General features: G+C 41.1%; 1 pseudogene; it reads left to right on the top strand.

Moving 5' to 3' along the window:
* Positions 1-5462: 5462 nt before the first annotated feature.
* Positions 5463-15068, top strand: LOC103676357 (annotated as a pseudogene).
* The last annotated feature ends 832 nt before the right edge of the window (positions 15069-15900 follow it).

Below are 15900 nucleotides of genomic sequence, written 5' to 3'. Positions count from 1 at the left end.
ACATCATCATCAAGCATAATAATATTCATTTATAGGGATCCCAGAAGGAAAGAAGGAGGCAGACAGCTTATATGAAGAAATGGCAGCTGAAAACGTCCCTGACCTGGGGAAGAAAACAGACATCCAAGTCCAAGAAGCACTGAGTGCCCCTAAAAAGATGAACCCAAGGGTCACACCAAGATACAAGTATAAATTTTATGAAAGCATTATTTATCCTAGTTCAATTCTAATGGTACATCATGTCAAGTTCATGTTGTGATTAATAAAAACATTTACTTCTTCAAAAAGAACCATATAATCATCTCAATAGATGAAGAAAAAGCATTTGACAAAACCCAACATCAATTCATGATAGTCTCAAGGGGTACCTGGGTGGCACAATCAGTTAAGCGTCTGACTCTTGGTTTTGGCTCAGGTTGTGAGATCAAGCCCCCTGATGGGCTCCACACACAAAGTCTGCTGGAGATTCTCTCTCCCTCTGCACCCCTTGCACTTGTGTTCACTCTCTCTGTCTCTCTAAAATAAATAAATAGTTTTTAAAAAGCTCTCAAAAGCGGGGGGGTTAAAGGGACATACCTCAACATAATAAAGGCCGTATATGAAAAACCCACAGCTAACATCACATTCGGTGCTGAAAACTGAAAGCTTTTCCTCTACAATCGGGAACAAGACAAGGATGTCCACTCTCACCACCGTTATTCAAAACAGTATTGGAATTCCTAGCTGCATTAATCAGGCAAGAAAAAGAAAAAAAGGCAACGGAATTGTTAAGTAAAACTGTTACTATTTACAGATAACAAGATACTATACATACAAAGCCCTAAAGTCTCCACCAAAAAAAATTAGATCTGATAAATTCAGTAAAGTAGCAGGATGTGAAATTAATACACGGAGACCTATTGCATTTCTATACACTAGTAAAAAGTAACAGAACGAGAAATTAAGAAAACATTCCCATTTTCAATTCCACCAAAAAGAATAAAATACCTAGGAATAAATTTAACCGAGGAACTGAAAGACTTCTACAGTAAAAACTATAAGACACTGTTGAAAGAAATTGAAGACAACACAAATGGAAAGATATACCGTGCTCATGGATTGGAAGAATTCATATCATTAAAATGTCCATACTACCCAAAGCAATCTACAAATTCAGTGCAATGCCTATCAAAATACCAATAGCATTTTTCACAGAACTAAAACAAATAATCCTAAAATTTGTTTGCAACCATAAAAGACCTTCAATAGCTAAAGCAGTCTTGAGAAAAAGAACAAAGCTGGAGATCTCTCAATCCCAGACTTCAAGATATACTACAAAGCTATAGTAATCAAACAATATGGTACTGGCACAAAATTAGACACATAGGTCAATATAACAGAATAGAGAACCCAGAAATAAACCCACACCTATATCATCAATTAATCTGACAAAGGAGCCAAAAATACAGAATACGGAAAAGACTCTTCCAATAAATGGTGCTGGAAAAACTGGACAGCTACATGCAAAACAATTAAACTAGACCACTTTCTTACACCATACACAAAATAAACTCAAAATGGATTAAAGACCTAAATGTGAAACCTGAAACCATGAAACTCCTAAAGAAAACATAAGCAGTAATCTCCTGGACATTGCCCTTGGCAACATGGATATGTCATGGAGACATGGATATGTACCCTCAGGTAAAGAAAACAAAAGCAAAAATAAACTATTGGGACTACAAAAAAATAAAATGGTTTTGCACAGCAAAAGGAGCCATAAACAAAACAAAGACGGCCTACTAAATAGAAGAAGGTATTTGTAAATGATATATCCAATAAGGGGTTAACATAGAAAATACATAAAGAGCTTATAAAACTCAACACCAAAAAACCCCAATCTGATTTAAAAAAATGGGCAGTGGACCTGAATAGACATTTTTCCAAAGAAGACATACAGATGGTGAATACACACATGAAAACATCACTAATCAACATCACTAATCAAAGAAATGCAAATCAGGGGCGCCTGGGTGGCACAGTCGTTAAGCATCTGCCTTCGGCTCAGGGCGTGATCCCGGCATTATGGGATCGAGCCCCACATCAGGCTCCTCCGCTATGAGCCTGCTTCTTCCTCTCCCACTCCCCCTGCTTGTGTTCCCTCTCTCGCTGGCTCTGTCTCTGTCAAATAAATAAATAAAATCTTTTTAAAAAATGTAAAAAACAAAAGAAATGCAAATCAAAACCACAATGAGATATACCCTCACACCTGTTAGAATGGCTAAAATAAAAAATGCAAGAAACAACAAGTGTTGGCAAGAACGTGGAGAAAAAGGAACACTTGTCCATTGTTGGTGGGAATGTAAATCAGTACAACCACTGTGGAAAACAGTATGGAGACTCCTCAAAAAATTAAAAATAGAAATAATGATATTATCCAATAATTCCACTATTGGGTGGAATTCCCCACCCAGGGAAAATGAAAAGATACATGCACCCCTATGTTTATTGCAGCATTATATACAATAGCTGAGACATTTGGAAGCAACCTAAGTGTCCCTAAGTAGACAAATGGATAAGAAAAATGTGGTATATATACAAAATGGAATATTACACAACCAAAAAAAGGGATGAGATCATGCCACTTGAGACAACATGGAGGACCTAGACTGTATAATGCTAAGTGAAATAAGTCAGAGTAAGACAAATACCATGATTCTACTAATAGAATCTTTAAAAAATGAACAAAAACAGATTCAGAATTAAAGAGAACTGTATACACACACGCACACACACACACACAATGGAATATTAGTTAAAAACAAAGAGAGAGAGAGAGATCTTGCCATTTGTGACAACATAGATAGACCTAGAGGGCATCAAGCTAAGTGAAGTAAGTCAGGCAGGGAAAGAGAAATACCATATGATTTAACTTATATGTGGAATATAAGAACAAAACAAACAAAAAACAAATCTTAAATACAGAGAACAGGTGGTTGCCCAAGGGGAGGTAGAAGGAGGGTGGGTGAAACAGATAAAAGAGATTAAGAGATAGAAACTTCCAGTTATAAAATAAATAAGTCACAGAGATATGAAGTATAGCATGAGGAATATTGTCGATACTGTAATAACACGGTATGCTAGCACATGGTGACTATACTCATTGTGCACATTAAGTAACGTATACAATTGGCAAATCAATGTTGTACACCTGAATCTAATATAATTTTGTATGTTAATTATACTCAGTAAAAAGAGAAAAGTGAAGCCCAAGTGGTAGAAGGACGGAAATAACAAAGATCAGAGAAGAAATAAAGGAAATGGTGACTAAAAAGACAGTAGAAATGATCAATGAAACCAGGAGCTGTTTCTTTGTAAAGATAAACAAAATTGACAAACCTTCAGCTAGACGCATCAAGAAACAAAGAGAAGAGTCAAATTGGAAATGAAAAAGAGACAAAACAATATATACCATAGAAAGACAACGGACCTTTCTTTTTTAAAGATTTTATTTATTTATTTATTTGAGAGAGAGTGAGAACACGCACAAGCGGGAAAGGGTAGAGGGAGAAAGAATCTCAAACAGACTCCACGCTCAGCTTGGAGCCCGATGTGGGGCTTGATCCCGTGACCCTGAGATCATGACCTGAGCCAAAACCAAGAGTTGGTGGGTTAACTAACTGAGCCACCTAGGCACCCCAAACACATAAGATCTTAAGAGATTACTATAAACAATTATACACTAACAAATTAGACAACCTAGAAAAAATGGTTGAATTCCTAGAAACATATGACCTATCAAAACTGGATCATAAAGAATTTAAAAATCTAACAGATCAATACTGAGTAAGGAGATTGAATCAGGAATCAAAAACACCCCAACAGACAAGAGTACGGGATCAGCTGACTTCACTAGTGAATGCTAACAAACACTTAAAGGAGAATGAATTCTGATTTTTTTTAAGATTTTATTTATTTGAGAGAGAAAGAAAGAAAGAGCATGAGCAGGGGGAGGGGCAGAGGCAGAGGGAGAAGCAGACTCCCCGCTGAGCAAGGAGCCCAATGCAGAGCTCGATCCCAGGACCCTGGGATCATGACCTGAGCCAAAGGCAGATGCTTAACCAACTGAGCCATCCAGGCGTCCCTGAATTCCATTTCTTAAGCCTACAAAAAAAACAGAAGAGGGACCACTTCTAAGTTCATTTTATAAGACTGACATTATCTTGATACCAAAATCAAACAAGGGTACCACAGGAAGATTCCAGGGGTGCCTGACTGGCTCAGCTGGAAGAGCATGCAACTCTTGATCTCTGGTCAAGCCCCATGTTGGGTGTAGAGATTACTAAAAAATAAATAAACTTTAAAAAATTCCAAGCCTATATCCCTGATGAATATAGATGCAAAACACTCAAAATATTAGCAAACTGATAATACATTAAAACAATACATGAAAAGAATCATACATCACAATGAAGTGGAATTTATTCTAGGGATTCAAGGATGGCTCAACATTACGAATCTCATACACCACATTAACAAAATGAAGCATAGAAACCATATGAATCGCTATATTGTACACCTGAAACTAATACAATGCTGTGTATTAACCAGCTGGAAATAAAAACTTTCTTAAAAATCACACAAAAAAAATCCATATGATCATCTTAATAGATGCAAAAAAAATCATTTAAGAAATTACAATTCATGATAATAGCTGTCAACAAAGTACATATAGAGGGAATGTACCTCAACATATTAAAGGCCATTTATGACAAGCCCACAGCTAACATCATACTCTAGGGAAAATCCGAAAGCTTTTCCTGTAAGATCAGGAAAAAGAAGCAATGCCCACTCTCACCACTTTTATTCAACATGGTGTTGAAAGTCCTAGTCTGAGCAAGAACAAATAGTGTATCCTGGGATCAAGTCCTGCATGGGGCTCCTTGCTCAGCAGGGAGTCTGCTTCTCCCTCTGCCTGCCACTCCCCCTACTTGTGCTTGCTCGTACTTGCTCGTGTGTGCTCTCTGACAAATAAATAAATATTTTAAAAAGAAAAAGAAAAGGAGTCAGGAGGCTTCGGCAGGGAGAGTTCTTGCCCTACTGAGATAGAGACCTTAAGAACAAGCCCCTATGCACCCTGGGCACTTCCTGCTGGCTGTTACCCCTTTTCTTGCACAGCAAAGCACAGACCACAGAGGAAGCCCAGACTGATTCAGACGAGTCCAAGACAGCCACCAAATAGGACCTTTCACAGACTTCTTCCCTCGTTACAATGCTAAAAATCACACCCAGAGATGGAGACTTAATATGCAAGAGAAACATGCCATGTATGAAGAAGCATGTTCTGTCAGCTGCACCTGTGCATCCTATTGCCCCACCCCTACATCCTTAGACATCCCTCCTTTCCTCAGGCCCTTTAAAACTTTATCTGGCCATTGTTCAGAGAGCCAGTTGGACACACCAGACATTGCCCCAGTAAAGCCATGCCTGTGTTTGTACACTTTGGGTCCAGCCTTGTTTCTACCATTGCTGAGTCCAAGGACCTGCGTCCAGTAACACTGCCAGTAACACTGCCACTCACGGTCAATTACAGACCCAACAGGAAGAGACAGACTTGACCTTGCACATGGATACTATTCTATTACTCCCGCAGAAGGAAGAAACGCTTTCCTCACCCCCCCCCCCAAGAAAAACAGCTCCCCAGTGAAAAGCCGCCACACTTCAAACTCCCAGTTTACTACAGGGGATTTTAGTTCATAATAAACTTCCCAACTTCACTATTTTCTCCTTAAAAAAATGTGCCTCTCCTTTGTTCTCCAGACTTCCCTACAGTTTTGCTGCAGATTGTTTATCCTGGATTGTAGTTCTCTCTTATTCCCAAATAAACTCATCTTTGGGGGTAAAAGAACAGGCAGTGTTTATTTTTAAGGTTAACAACATTAAGCTTTCAATTGCTGAGGCATCTAATTCAAAGACATTCATCTTGGGGCGCCTGGGTGGCTTAGCTCGTTAAGCATCGGACTCTTGATTTTGGCTCAGGTCATGATCCCCAGGGTTGTGAAATCAAGGCTCTGCACTGGGCATGGAGCCTGCTTAAGATTCCCTCTCTCTCCTGATCCCTCTGTCCCTCCCCCCACCCCCAGGCTCTCTTGCACTCGTTCTCAAAAAAAAAAAAGACATCCATCTTGAATAAACATATTGCCAGCTGCACAACTAAAGAGCCTGGCTATCCCACCTATGAAGTTCCCCTTTCAGAAAGCCCTGGGTGATCTAGGTAACTGACACGAGTAACTCTTGTTATGTTTTAAATTCACCAATAAAGAGTGAATGCAGGGGGGAAAAGCGAATCCATGAAACCCTAGACACCCCACGCTTGACACCAATAAAGACAGAGTCCCAGGTGTGTGCATGCATGCCCGTCCTCTCCCTCCCCCTCTCCTCCTGCCCCCACCTTGGTATGTGGCCCTGGGCATGCCTTGTACCATCCAGGACCTTGTTTTCTGTTTTTTCTTTTTTGAAAGTTCTCTGATGGTTGTTGCTGAAGTACACCTTGCAATCGTAACAACCACAAGGGCCGGTCCAGCTACAGCACTGACTTCATGGGGGAATGTTGCAGGGCGCCCAACAAGTGGTACAGGCCCAGATGGGTGCCCCTAGGCATTTCTAGCTGAGAGATCATTATCAACGCACTGAGACTGACACAGAACAATGCACCATCTCAAGTGAGGGCACTAGTATAAATAAGCCAGAGCTAATGATATTTTAAAAGAACACCTATTTGTATGCAAACATTCTAAATAAAATACTAGCAAAACTAATCTATCTGTGACATGAAAGAATAACGCACTATAACCGGGTTTATTCCAGGATTGCAAGAGTGGCTTATATTCAGAAATTGTCTTAACACAATTGATTAGTACAGTAGAAAGAAAACTGAATTATTGCAAGGGAAGCTAAAAAAGCATCTGATAAAACTCAGCAGTCCTTTCTCATTTTATTTATTTATTTATTTTAAAGATTTTATTTTTATTTATTCGACAGAGATAGAGACAGCCAGCGAGAGAGGGAACACAAGCAGGGGAGTGGGAGAGGAAGAAGCAGGCTCCTAGCAGAGGAGCCTGATGCGGGGCTTGATCCCAGAACACCGGGATCGCACGCTGAGCTGAAGGCAGACGCTCAACCGCTGTGCCACCCAGGCGCCCCTCCTTTCTCATTTTAAAAAGTAAATGAGAACATGCCAATTCCCGGGTTGTTCCGTAAAAACCTGGGAGTGGTCGCTCTGTCCCAACAAGGAATGAAAAACCGAGCAACCTGAAAAATCAATAATTCTTGAGCCCGTGGAGACACGGACATTTCAGGGCAAATAGCACCTGGAGAGAACGACAGAGAATCACAACACTCTAGATAGAACCCAGGGCCCACGACCTCTGTGGCAACAAACACCAAGATCGAGAAAACCGAACTACAATTGACAAGTTGATGGAGGGCAGCATAAAACTTCCAGGGGGGGCCAGTCACTGGGAGCCCCCACACATTTGTGGCTTTTACCTGTAGGAGCTCAAACAGGTTCTCACTGTGAAAACTGGAGAAAAAGTCCCTCGAACTTCTGGAAAGGTGAAGGTAAAAGGAACCATGCTGAAAAACGCCGGAGCATTCTCACCTTCTTCACAAGGTCGGCCCTAAGGAGAGACTGCTTAACTAGAGCCTGACCTGCTGCGGATTTATGGGAGCCTAACTCACCTAAAGGAAGGGAGACACACAACTCCACCCCAGATAGCCTCAACATGGGAACAGGAGGAGGAAAACACCTCCAGCCGACTCCGGCAATCCTGTCCCACCAAAGAGCGAGAAACACCGAGGAGCACCTGAGAAAATCACAGTTCAGAGGTAAAGGGTCACTGAAAGAATGAGATCTGCTCGTAGGGCGTATACAGTGCTTCCCTTACCATCATCACATAGCTTTAGACTTACTTATTTACAGCAGTTTTATTTGCCTCGTTAATTATGACGTAATTATATAAAACACACTAAAAGGGAAAACTACATTTTGAAGAGATGGTACAAACATCAAAACTAGGTTCAGAGATGGCAGGAATGTTGGAATGATCAAACTGGAATAGAAATATCGTGACTAAGGCGCTAAGGTCTCTAATGGGTGGACTAGACAGCATGTGGAAACAGATGGCAGTATTTACAAAACCCACGAATAATAAACTATAAGAAAATATAATGAATTTTTACTCTAAATTTGAAATAGAAAAATGCCTGTAAAAACACAACTTGCCCAAACTGACTTAAGGTGAAACTGGACACCTCAGCCGTCCTAAAAAACTAAGAACTATTTGATACTTGCTTTAAAATCATTCCAAAAAAGGAAAACAAAATGCAGTAACTAGTGACAACTAATCCCGATGCAGATAATGTAACCAGTGAATTTTTCCTCATATAAAAAACCATTCTTATCATAGGAAATACTTTTAAAGTTTATCAAAAGGGGGAGGGGCACCTGGCTGGCTCAGTCAGAAGAGCATGTGACTCTTGATCTCGGGGTCATAGTTTGAGCCCCACGTTGGGTACAGAGACTACTTAAACATTTTTTTAAAAGAGGGGAAATACTCCTATCTTCACATGAGAAAACAGGTGAAAATAGAGTAAGAAAAGAACATTACAGGCTAATATTAATCAAACATACTTAAAAAATATATCTAAAATACCAGTATATAAAATACATTCAAATAATTTAAAAAGGTAATTCTTTAGGTCCAAGTTGTGTTTTCCTAGAATTACAAGGTTGCTATAACTTTGGAAATTCAATTAATTCACATTTATTTTTTAAAAGAGTCCTTTTATTCATTCAGTCATTCAAATATTCAGTTTTAAGGACCTGAATTAGATAATGAAACAAATTTCACCATTTCAAAGCAATCAGAGGAAAGCACATAACAAACTCAGTGGTCATTCATGAGAAAGCCTCCCTAAACTATGAAAGGTAGGAAAAAAACCTTAACCTTATCAAATTTACAACACCAATAAAGCAAATGGTAAAGATGGAATGTGTAGCCCATTGATATTAACAAGAGGTATACTTATTTTATTACTGTTAGTCACTATTTTACTGGTGATTTTATTTAGTCAGTAAAGCAATAAAAAGATACAAATGTTCTAAGGATTGAAATGGAAAAATAAAACTGTCGTTATTTTAAATGATATGATTGCCTATGTGGGAAACCCAGAAGAAAACATAAACACAAGAATTGTAAATAAAATTTAGCAAAGCTGCTAATTTCGATATATAAGGACCACACCTGCATTTTGTATACTGACAATCAGGAAATTTAAATTAAAATGTATGAGATACATGTGTAATAAAATTGTGGTAAGAAAATTTTAAGTGCTTTAAGAGTGAATCTAATATCATGCAGAGCTTTTGTGGGATGAAAATTATAAAAAATTGGACCTCTTTGAAGAAGACTTAGACAGGGAGGATCACCTTGGTCTTGGATTGGAAAGTGTAATACAAAAAAATGCAAAAAGTGCAATTCTAAAAATGATTTAGTTTCAGCAAATGTCTAATCAAAAGTACACCAAGTATTTTTGGAGAACCAAAAATTAAAAAAAAAAGAAAAGGATACAAAAATATAAATGGGGAGCGCCTGGGTGGCTCAGTCGTTAAGTGTCTGCCTTCCGCTCAGGGCGTGTTCCCAGGATCCTGGGATCAAGCCCCACATCGGGCTCCCTGCTCCAACACCACTGGGAGCCTGCTTCTTCCTCTCCCACTCCCCCTGCTTGCGTTCCCTCTCTCACTGGCTGTCTCTCTGTCAAATAAAATCTTAAAAAATATATATATTTTTATATATGTAATATATATGTGTTATGTGTTTTATGTGTGTGTGTGTAAATGGATCTCCCACAATGTACTGAGTATAAAAAGAAAAATAGGAACTGCACAATTCAAGGACCAGTTCATTGCTCTCCCAATTAAACTGGCTGTCTGGGATCCATCAGGGACATAAAAGTTTCAATGAACGCCTTTTCCAAGAGCCTAGAATTAGGTATTTTGAGAAATGAAATGTGTGCCTTGGTTACTATTAGTGATGTCAATAACTTCAAAGGGACTAAGGAGTATCCTGACAAGACCTTGCATTATGGTCTCTGTATATATCAGAGATATATAACTTGGGTATCTGTGAGGCAAGAGATTCTCAGAGTTGTTGGCCCTGAAGGGGATAATTTTTAGGTGATGGCCCAGTGGTTCATAATAAACATGAATGGGGCAATTCATTGGCCAGGGCATCCAGAGCCAAAATGACTCTTGCCTGAAATTTGGCCAAGTGTAGTGTTTCCTGGGGTCCTATTTTTTATTAGCAACATTCTGGTTAAGAGATGGAAAGCAGGGGCGCCTGGGTGGCACAGTCATTAAGCGTCTGCCTTGGGCTCAGGACGTGATCCCGGCGTTCTGGGATCGAGCCCCACATCAGGCTCCTCTGCTAGGAGCCTGCTTCTTCCTGTCCTACTCCCCCTGCTTGTGTTCCCTCTCTCGCTGGCTGTCTCTATCTCTGTCAAATAAATAAATAAAATCTTAAAAAAAAAAAGAGAGATGGAAAGCAGTAACATTGCACTGTGCTCCATCACATTGGGTGGTTGGCAGAGCAGTTCATATAGTCCATGAACCCCCATTGCTGTTTACTCAGTTAATCCCAAGGGGTTCCCCAGGTAGCCAAGGGATAGATGGATGGATGGATTTATTTATCTATTTATGTACTTATTTTCAGCCTTAAGAAAAGACAAAATTGGGGGCACCTGAGTGGTTCAGTTGGTTAAGAATCCAACTCTTGCTTTGGGCTCAGGTCATGATCTTGGGGTCATGAGATTGAGCCCCGCATCTGCTCCACACTGGGCATAAAAGCTGCTTAAGATTCTCTCTCCCTTTCCCACTGCTCCTCCCCCTGTTTGGGAGCACACTTGGACTCTCTCTCTCTCTCTCAGAAAAAAGGCAAAACTGGGTTATTTAGCTTTGAAGCAGTGGAGACGATCACCTCTTTAGTAATGGGGTTTATATAATAAGTTTTAATCCTTGGTGACCCTGTTTTAACTTACATTGGGCCATATTAATTATTTTAATGAGGGATTCATAGGGTCCTATTTTATCAAGAAAACTTTTAAGTGCCAATTACTTAACATCATTTATTATTTATTGTTGTCATACCCAACATGATATATTTTAGGGCAATAGGTACTAGGACTATGGGAACTTTTTTTTTTTTTTACAGATTTTACTTATTTGACAGAGCGAGCGAGCACAAGCAGGGGGAGCAGCAGAGGGAGGGAGAGAAGCAGGCTCCCCACCGAGCATGGAGCCCAATGCGGGGCTCAATCCTCGGACCCTGGGATCATGACCTGAGTTGAAGGCAGACGCTTAACTGACTGAGCCACCCAGGTGCCCCAGGACTATGGGAAATTTAGGTAAGGCTACAGTTTAAGGCACACATTTTTATCCTCTATTTTATTTTTAATTACTTTTTTTTTTTCAAAGTAGGCTCCATGCCGAGCATGGAGCCCAATGCAGGGCTTGAACTCACGACCCTCAGATCAAGTGTCATATGCTCAACCAACTAAGCCACCCAGGCACCCCTATTTTTAATTACTTTTTAAAGATTATAAAGAATATCATGTTTAAATTTGGTGTGATCTCCAGGTATAACTATATTTGAGACACAGTATTGATTAAGCCTACGAAGCTTTTTCAATTAGTGCATTTTAGCAAACGTTAACGCAGAAGTTACGTTGAAGACACAAACGCACAAAAGCCAATCACTGTCCCTTTTTTTTCTTCCATAATTTTTGAGCATATAAATGTTATCACATAGCTTTATACATATGATTATTACAAGTTTAGTTATGTAAGTTTTGGGGATATGAAATTTTAACATACAAATTTTGGAATTCTAGTTTGGATCTAATTATGGGTCTTTGTTATATAATTTATTTCAGTTCTATATTAAAATATTATGTATACATTTTTTTTAAATTTAGCTACCTTTCATTTTCTCTCCCTGCATCTAGGGATTTCTTGTTTTTAAATCAGTAAGTAATGTAAGAGCAGCGCTATGGTTTCTATAACTGACATTTGCTGGGTACATAAAATTTAAAGTTCTCTTTTTGGGGAGGGAGTGCTTCCCAAAAAAGCCACAGCCCTTATTTTATTTTATTATTTTTTTTTTAGTCTCCTGTCTGACCTCGATTATGTTTCCCTTAAAAAAAAAAATTATTTACCTGATAAGCTCCTGGTGGTCCCAAGTGGCCCCTCCTGTGAGCATCACCTTCTCTTTCTAGGGGATCCCTATCAACGTTAGAGGGGCTGAGGTTTAAATCCAAGAGAAAAACAGTGGCAGCATCCTGTTTTTGTGATAATTTGATTTTCAGGAGGATGCTTTTAGCAGGCTGATAGGCACCAGCACTCACGAGTGCCCAAGTGTCACCCAAGACTGACAACCTCATAGGAGCTGAGAAACCTCCTCAAAGGTGTTAGGGAAGCAAAAACAAAATGTTCCTTCCTTCTTTCCCTTTTCATTAGACATGGGGCCACCAGTCTCCATGGATGGGATCTTCTTTATCCCACTAGGTCAGAGAACAAAGCAGCAAAGCAAGCATCAACAAAGGGATTTGCCTTTAAAGCAGCATTTAAATTTCTGGAAGCCAGGATTACCCATAGGATGGACCCCCTCCCCCTAACTGATGACTGAAAGGGGCCTGTCCAAATTTCAAATCAAATGGATGAGTTTTTCCCAAGGGTCACAATTTCCAAGGAACATTCAATGACAGTTTTTAATGTCATTGGAACTGGCCTGTCAGTGGAACACATACTCACCCCAGACTCATTTGTCCATCAAAGTAGATTTCTCACAAAGAAGGAACAGCACCTGGGACTAAAAGCTTGGCTCCTGAGCCGTCCATGGTGGCTCTTGGTGGTGCTCTACGGTGTTGGCAGGCCAGTGGACCAGTCTTAGCACCCTCACAGCAGTCTTGAGGATAACCATTCTGTGCTTCCCACTTTCCAGGAAGCTTCCACTGTGCCTGTTTTAGTAAATGCCAGTTATCCCTGGATGCGTCCATGACTTCCCATCCAGTAGAACACTTCCTTAATAAAATGTTGACTGGGGACCTCTCATACACCCAATCATAGTAACTATACAAAGCTAGAATCTGGGCTCCATCTCTTACCACAGTTTAGATTGGAAAATCCCAGAAGAACGTGCAGACACTGCACAAGGCAACACTGGTCAAAGTGCAGGTGCACCAGGAGCCGGCAGTACTCTCAGGCAGGGCTTGCTGTGTGGTACAGACAGTGAGCAAGCCCAGAGCTGTCCAGAGGCATGCCCCCCACCCCCAAAGAGAGTCACCCTGTGCCAACTGATTTGTGCTGGGGTCCTAAATTAGAAAGGTGACTGGATAACACAGACAGGTTAATGCCATTGGAGGTTGATTACCTACAGTTCCAAGAGAACGGGGCACACCAGGTAATGCAGGATCGACAGGGAAGCACCAGGTCAGTCAGGAGGCAGAAAACAGGAGTGAGGGGAAAGCATAGGTCAGAGCTGTGTTGGGGTTTTTTCAGGAAAGGCAAGGCAGAACTGGGAATAGCTAAATATTGTGGAGCTTGAATAATTCCCGTGGGCTCCGGATCACAGCAGTTGTCCATTACCTAGCCCTAGGTTGATTTAGGGCAGGAGAAATACTGGATTATTGTGTGAGAGTTAAGATAAAGGAGGTGGTTGGAATAGGGCTCTGGAGTGGTTGGTTTGCATATGAAAGGTGAGCTTCCAAAGAAGTTATTTACTATCTTTAAGAATTAGCTAGTCCAGGGGCACCTGGGTGGCTCAGTGGATTAAGTGGCTGCCTTCAGCTCAGGTCATGATGCCAGGGTCCTGGGATCAAGCCCACATTGGGCTCCCTGGGGGAGCCTGCTTCTCCCTCTCCCTGCCGCTCCCCCTCTTGTGTGCTGTCAAATAAATAAATAAAATCCTAAAAAAAAAAATTAGCTAGTCCTTTGGAGGCAGCCATCGGCTGAAAGGCAAGCCAAGAGGGGCACTTACAAGTACATCTAGGAGCTATGGAGGAGGAAGCAGTCCAACCTAATGCACTTTCTTCTCAGGGGGCACTGCTGGCAGTACCGCCAGTCTCTGCACCTCACAGGGCCCTCCGCCCAACCCAGCCTGATAAAGTGAGCAGACTAGGGTACAAGGCCAAGCAAGTTTATGACATATATTGGATTCGTGTGTGATGTAGTGACCACAAATACCCAGTTCCTAAAGGGGCAACCTATGGCGAGCCTGTCCGTCATGGTGTTAGCCAGCAAACTTTGCCCAATACCTTCAGTCTGTTGCAGAGAAGCAAGCTGGACACCACTGGGGCTCTGAGAGTCTTGAATTTTACTGGGTTGGTGAAGATTCCACATACAAATTCTTTGAGGTTATCCTCATTGATCCATTCCATAAAGCGATCAGAAGAAATCTGACACCCAGTGGATCACTAAACCGGTCCACAAGCACAGGGAGGTGGGAGAGCTGACATCGGCAGGCTGCAAGAACCGTGGTCTTGGAAAGAGTCACAAGTTCCGCCACATTATTAGTGGTTCTCACCAGGCAGCACGGAGAGGACACAATATTCTCCAGCTCCACTGTTACCGCTAATGTAAGTAATGTCTGTAAAATCCTTACCTATTAAACAATTTAGGTTTAAAAAAAAAAAAAAGCTAGTCCTGGGAGGGGCAGTCTCTCCAGGCAGCAAGACCCTAAAGATGTTAAAGCTATATAATACATAAAAAATTAAAAGCATGATTAATACAATGGTTAAGCCAACATCCACACACAATGGTTTCCTCTTGGACGGAAGGTGATTCGAGATGGAAGAGATTCACATGGGTAAGGTAAACTTCCATTTCTTTATCTGGAAGGTGGATACCTATGGACACACTATTTTGTAGTTTCTTAGCAGCACTTACGCATTTTCACACTATTTTCTGTATGTATGCTAGAATTATAAAATTTAAGAATGGGAGGAATAAAGGGACACCTGGGTGGCTCAGTCAGTTAAGCATCTGACTTCTGCTCAGATCATGATCTCAGGTCCTGGGACCAAGCCCTGTGTTGGGCTCTGCACTCAGCAAGGAGTCTGCTTGTCCCTCTCCCTCTCCCCCACTCAAGCTCTGTCTCTCTCAAATACATTTTTAAGAATGGAAAAAAAAAATCACAGAACAGCATTAAAATAATGTAACAGAGGTGGGGTGCCTGGCTGGCTCAGTCAGGAGAGCATGCAACTCTTGATCTTAGGGTCTTGAGTTTGAGCCCCACGTTGGGGAGTAGAGTTTACTTTTTAAAAAAAAAGGAGGAGGAGGAGGGCGCCTCGGTGGCTCAGCCAGTTAAACATCTGCGTTCAGCTCAGGTCATGATCTCAGGGTCCTGGGATGGAGCCCTGTGTTGGGCTCTCTGCTCAGTGGGGAGTCTGCTTCTCCCTCTCCCTCTCCCTCTGTGCTCGCTCTCAAATAAATAAAAGCTTTAAAAAAAAAAAAAGAAAAGGAAAAGGAGGTGGTAAAGCAGAAGAGTCAGAGAAACAGTAGTGTGAGATGGACTGACATTGCTGGCCTTCGAGAAGGAAAAAAGATCCAGGAGAAAGGGAAAGCAGAAGGGCATCCTAGAAGCTGGAAAAAGGAAGCGGATTCATCCCTAGAGCCTCCCAGGGAGTCCTACAGTCCTAGTAACATCTTGATTTTAGTTCACTGAAACTCTTTTCAGAGTTCTGAACTCCAAAACTGTAAGGTAGTAAAATGTTAGCTGTCTTACGACCCTGTCCGGTGGTTTGTTACAGCAGCAAGAGTAAACTAGTAACAACGTGAAGCTGGAATCTTCAGGTACAGATTGTGAG

The sequence above is a fragment of the Ursus maritimus genome, unplaced genomic scaffold, assembly GCF_017311325.1.
Source record: "Ursus maritimus isolate PB19 unplaced genomic scaffold, ASM1731132v1 scaffold_14, whole genome shotgun sequence".
Lineage (NCBI taxonomy): Eukaryota > Metazoa > Chordata > Mammalia > Carnivora > Ursidae > Ursus > Ursus maritimus.
Note: the sequence above shows the minus strand (reverse complement) of the source record. Positions and strands in the feature narration are given on the sequence as shown.